The sequence below is a fragment of the Myotis brandtii genome, unplaced genomic scaffold (assembly GCF_000412655.1).
Source record: "Myotis brandtii unplaced genomic scaffold, ASM41265v1 scaffold910, whole genome shotgun sequence".
NCBI lineage: Eukaryota > Metazoa > Chordata > Mammalia > Chiroptera > Vespertilionidae > Myotis > Myotis brandtii.
Genome location: NW_005371748.1, coordinates 623,281 through 629,597, shown reverse-complemented (window position 1 = coordinate 629,597; position 6,317 = coordinate 623,281). Strand labels below are relative to the sequence as shown.

The 6,317-nt window shown below is 45.1% G+C and overlaps 1 pseudogene; it reads right to left on the bottom strand.

The window, feature by feature from the left end:
- Positions 1 to 3,477: 3,477 nt before the first annotated feature.
- LOC106724639 lies at positions 3,478 to 5,033 on the bottom strand (annotated as a pseudogene).
- Between the last annotated feature and the right edge of the window lie 1,284 nt (positions 5,034 to 6,317).

Genomic DNA, 6,317 nt, shown 5'->3' with positions numbered 1-6,317 from the left:
GTATTATTTTGGATTCTGAGACCAATTTCTGTTCATAACCATTTTCCTGTGGTCGCTAAATTATCTAGTTCATTGTTTCCCCCAAAGAGATAGTTACTCAGATAAAACTTTCTGAAAAGGGGCTATCAGCCAATGGGCCAACCAAAGCATTCCTTCTTCTATATTAGAGCAGGAATCAGTGGGCATTTCCATGTTACAATTTTTGGTCCATCTTTGGATGCCTTTTTCAGCCCACCATCTCAATAAACTTTATATGACTTTGATAATGACCCAAGCTGCAGATATAAATGCACAATCTCTGTCTTGTCGCCCCAAATTATTAAATTCCCTTTCATCACAATGTATATTTCTTTGAACATTGTCCCTCCACCATTAATTATTTCCGTACATAATCCATGTTTCCCTGCTTCTGTAAATCACAGAATTCACATGGCTCTTGTAAAGGGTAGACCACTTCCTCAAGGGTCGCACTCTGCCCCTCACCTTTAGTGTCCTGCTGGGATTTGTGTCTAGTCGAGGTGGCAGCTGCTGCAGGAGAGCTCACTGCCATTATCGTCCTTGTGTGTTTCCTCTTGCACATTTCCCCAGTCCATGAACAATTCTGAATTATTCCAATTAGGTTATAGCCATGTAGGTTATAACTCTACCATGAACCTTCCCAGTTTTCTCACATCTTTGGCTTGGAACCTTTGAGAAAATAAATCTTCTCATGTCCTGAATATTTTCAAGCTGAATCTGGTGTCTTGGATATAAATCAAGGAGAACATCCATGTCTGCTGTTGCGGACCACTCAGAAATTTTTCAGAACATCTATGTCATCACCAGAGACATGGAAACTACAAACTAAAAACACATTGGATTGTCACAGCGATCCTCACTCCTCCGTTTAGTGATGCTGGACTCTGGAATAGAACTTGGTGTTTGTTTTCTCTTAATGATTGTCTTTTATTTCCCTAGCCATCTTCCTCAATAACTGTCTGATGGCTGACGCCCTAAGCACACCTGCTACTGCTCAGTCTTAACAGAGGCTTTCCATGATCCTTAATGAAAAGAGGCAAGTAAACAAAACTATGCTGGCATTATTCGAAAACAGAGGAATGTCTCTTACTTTCAAAAACAAGAGGAAGACTGACAAAGATTCTTTTAAAATTATCCCATTATTAAATATTGGGGGATCATGTAGTTAATGACATTATATTAACTTGTACAACTTCACAATACAACATAGCACACTCCAGTTTCTGCTCAACACCCACAGGATAGTATCCTTGTATTTGAACTCCTTTGCCATCATATCCTCACTCATGCTTTTTCCCCTCAGGTGACCACCATGCTTTTGTCTGCAGGTAGGAGATCTTCAGGGCTTTCTCTCCCTGAGCAAGGCGCAGCTCTTTGGTGATGGGCCCCACTATGTGGGGCTAGGCGGGCTCTCTGTGTGGGAGCTTAAGCTCCGAGGTGTTGACACTAGGCCGGACTCTGAGGCTAGCATCATCTTTCACCATGTCACACTGACATTGACAAGTCACAGGCATTGTTCTTTTTCTTCTTTGAATGCTAATTGTCTCTGTACTTCCTTTCAGTTTCATTATAATCTTTGCCTCCAGGTACATATCAACACAGCAGATTTCTTTTTAAAACCTAGTATTGAAGATTGAATATCTTTCCCCATTGTAACCTTACATCACTCTCCCAAAGACAAATATGAAAACTCAAGGTATCTGAGGCCCGGACACACCTCCATGACCAGCGGGCTGCCTCGGAGCTGGGAACTCTGTGCTTCCTGCTGTCAGCAGATCCAGCCCCTGATAGAGACCACTTTGTAATCATCTCTGAAAACTGCCATGAATGGGTGGCCTGTTCTAAGTGGGGTCACCCAGGAAGGACGGGGGTAAGAGGGACATTTTGCTCCAGAAACAGAATGTCCAAATAGGCCCGGCCCATTATTTTCCCCAGAAACGGCTGGAGGAGAGTAAAATCCCAACATGAGCCTCGAAGGCCTCTGTGCCCAGGGGATGACGTTGCCTTCTGAGGAGGGGCAGCAGAGGACACGGGTAGTTTCTCCACAGGCCGCAGTGGGAAGCTGGGCTGGAGCCTGGCGGGCCCCGGGTTCTCTAAGAGGTTCTTCTAGAAACAGACCCATCAGACACTTCCTCTCACCTCAGGTAAGAAGTTACTGTTAATGCACTTGGGGAGTTTCCCTTCCAGATTTAGAAAGGAGGCACAGATATGTGAGTCATCAGTACAGCCCGCCTCCAGGCCTTAGTGGGAGACCTGAAGGTGGGGGACACCGTAGAAGTGGACGAAGGCTGCTGCCACCACCATGACACTAAATACCTAACCTGACTGGTTCCATGTGTTAACTTAATAAGACGGAGCGCTCTGTAACTGGAGGAGCCTGGAGGCCAGCTCTGGGGCTGCACAGCCCAGCCATGAGGAAGAGCCCACCCAGCTGCCCGCGTGTAGCCTTGACACAGCCCCTGGTGAGAGTCAAGGGTGTGTTGGACACAACACTACTCCAGCCAGGGCCCAGGGACACCCCTGACCTTGTCCGCAGGTGTTTAGCAGGTACCCACTGTGCCACAATGGTGGCGGGATGACCAGGACACAGATGATGGAGCGATACATGAGCCAAAGCTGTGGGGACAGGAGTAATGGAACCAGGGTGCCAAGCTCCATCATGTAGAGCAAGCCCCGCCTAATGCAGTTTGCAAACTGCCCGAGAGGCTTTCTGGGAAGAACTGTAGGTGGCGGGAAAGAGACAGGAGGAGCTGAGAGCTGAGGCAGAGCTCTATGCCCAGGAACACCTCCAGCTCACCTGCCCCCAGCAGGGAACGGAAGTACCTTTGGTCTGAGCAAGGTCAAGGTTCACAGAAAGAGAAACAGCAAAAAGAACCAGTAAGCAGAGCCACGCAGTGAGAGCCCCTTTCTGTGCGGGTGCAGACAGTGCTGGAAGCAGGAATAAGAAGGTGACTGCGTTGAACCAGATCTGGATTTAGAGTAAGTAGAAGGACTTCTGGAGTATGAGTAACCACCATAGGGATATTTAGACTCTACTTTTAGCCGTCGCTGCTCTCTATAGAATTCTTCCCTGGGCCCAAGTGGTGCTTGTGTTGTTGGGATGGTATTTGAATGAGCAGTCTGCACTCCTGATGATACCCAAGGCATCTGGCGCTGCAGGGAACCCGGGGGGAGGGACGCTATACCCAGCAGTTGGTGACTGTCCGAGCAAAGATGTGTTTCCGAGCACAGGCACCTGGTAACCTTTCTCCTCCACAAGGGCAGTCATTGCTATTGAAGAGGTTCCCTTTGAATGTTCTGAGGCAAGGGCTGCGGCTGGCACTATTTTATGATCAGAATCCCAGAAAGGCACATCTTATTTTTTCCCAGTGGACTGATATGGAGACCGTCGCAGTTATATCAGGTACAGGCACTGGGGTGGATGAATTTCAGGGTACAGCAGGGGCTAAGGAAGACTGATTAGAAGTTAATGACGACATAGAGGGAGCCGGGTGGCCTGACGAAGATGTCACTGGAATCGTCGGAGGATCTTGTTGTCTTGATATTTGAGATTTCATCAGAGGCTGTAGATTCCGCTGAATGAGAGGTCTCGCAGGCGGTATCGGGGGTGGTGGTGGGGGTAACTGTTTCCTCAGTATTTTTGTATAACCACTAGTTCCATTTTTGAAGTTATTAACAGCCTGTCGCAAGAATTTATTGGCAGCCATAACCAGTTTGGCTCAGTGGATAGAGCATCGGCCTGCGGACTGAAAGGTCCCAGGTTCGATTCCAGTCAAGGGCATGTACCTTGGTTGTGGGCACATCCCCAGTAGGGGGTGTGCAGGAGGCAGTTGATCGATGTTTTTCTCTCATCGATATTTCTAACTCTCTATCCCTCTCCCTTCCTCTCTGTAAAAAATCAATAAAATATATTTAAAAAAAAGAATTTATTGGCAATTAAAGCATCGGGAGAGACATCATGTTGATGACACGTTGGGCACGTATGGTCCTCTGATTCCAAGAGTGCTGTTCTTATACACTCATCATAATAGCTGTTTGCACAGCAGGGAATGACAGCGGAATCAGTCACGATGTCTTTGCAGATGGGACAGAGCAACTCGTCTGGGATAGGGTCGTCCTTTCCAGAAGACGAAGAGGGCTCCTCTGGTAAGAAAGGTGGCCTTTCTTTCTTCCCAATTGCATATACTTCTACCTCTATAGTTGGTATTGCGTATGTTCCAGTGTTGGTGAGCTTTGCACCTTTCATGTTAGGATCTTTCACTTCCATCATGAAACTTCTGGGGATTACAGTGCTCTTTTTAATCCTAGGACTGGGTTCGAAGCATTTATCCCCGTTTGTTGGGCAGTTCTTAATATAATGGCCGGGTCTACCACAGCGGAAACAGGTATAAGATGGAGGTGGTGTACCTAGAGGCTTCTTCATGTAATTGACGGGGCTGTATGCAAGGCCAGATTGCGACATCATGGCTTTAATTTTATCTTCTTCAGAAGCATTGGCTTCGGCCAGATTGACAGTCTTTGTAAGCTTGGCCAGAGAAATAGATGCAGAAGAGTCATCAGTGACTGTTGAAGTGCCCATCATTGGTTCTGTTCGACGTATAACGTCCGCCTTGCTTGTAGATTTCACACCTCCAATAGGAATTCTTCTAACAATTACAGATTCATTCTTAGGAATCAGAGCATTATCATCGGTATATTCTTCCTCGGTCTGCGCCTTGGTGATCTGCAGGTCGAACTTGGCAGCTTTCAGCTTCTCTCTCCACATAATCTGCTTCTTTAGGTCGCGGAGGGAGATGTGCCGCCCATCAAAGGTGGCGATGGCATAGTTGAGTTTGGAAGCGAATTTATAATGCACACAGGCCATGGTGCCAAAGGACTCCTAACTAAGGTCGGGCGTGGAGACGTGGACATGCTCAAGATATGTATATTTGTCAAATTAAGAGCAGAATATGTCCATACACAGAACACCCGCAAGACACCGAAGGACTGCAGGCCTCGGGTTCAACACCCCCTCCCCACAGCAGGGGCGCGAGAACCGCAATCCAGACCCCGAGCGCGGAATCACTTCAGGTGCAGGAGGGCGGACGAGGGCAGGAGGGCCAGGGGCTCCGCCAAGACGCACTGAGTCACCACCAAGCCGGCAACGGGCCTCCACCGAGCTCCGGGCATGGCCTCACCACCCAGGCCCCTCATTTACAGGCTTTATACACAAATTTTGACATCTATAATCAAGAATTCCTAATGTTTGAAATCACATTCTTCTGAAAACGCCACCTAAAGTAGCTGGAGTTGTAAATATTATCAGTATTCCCGTCATTTCACAGCTTTCTACCGGTAATCTCGGTGATTGAACACGGCAGTTATTGTAGTAAGACTCTATTTGCTTGTATTTTAAGTGTTTCTTACACGTTTCTAATCATTTCCTGGGACTATCATTGTGTATTTTAAGAGTTTTACTACAATTAGACAGTTTTCTTAGAAGTATATACTTGAATCGTCAGGATTTAAACTGTTTCATTCAAAAAAGGTAAAGCCCATTCAGCCTCAATTGTAAACATAATCAGTATTCTCCTCATTTACAGGCTTTATACACAAATTCTGAGCTCTATACACATGAACTTCTAATGTTTGAAAGCACATTCTTCTGAAAACGCCACCTAAATTTGTGGTTGTTGTAAATATTATCAGTATTCTCGTCATTTCACAGCATTCTACCGGTAATCTTGGTGATTGAACACGGCAGTAAATGTAGTAAGACTCTATTTGCTTGTATTTTAAGTGTTTCTTACACGTACCTAATAATTTCCCGGGACTGTCATTGTGTATTTTAAGAGTTTTTCCACAATTAGACAGTTTTCTTACAATTATATACAAGAATCATCAACTGTTTCATTCAAAAAATGCCAACCAATTCAGTCTCAATTGTAAATATAAAGAGTATTCTCTTCATTTAAAGGCTTTATATGCAAAGTTTGAGCTCTACAAACAGGAATTCTTAATGTTTGAAATCACTTTCTTTTGAAAACGCCACGTTTAATAGCCCGAATCATAAATATTATCAGTATTCTCATCATTTTATAGCTTTCTATCTGAAATCTCGGTGATTGAACACGGCCATAAAGACAGTACAGCTCAATTTCCTTTTATTTCAAGTGTTTCTTACATGTTCATAATCATTAGCGGGACTATCTTTGTGTATTTTAAGAGTTTAACCACAATTAGACAGTTTTCTCAGAAGCATATGCTTGAATCTTCAGGATTTAAACTGTTTCATTAAAAAAATGTCAAAAGCAATTCAG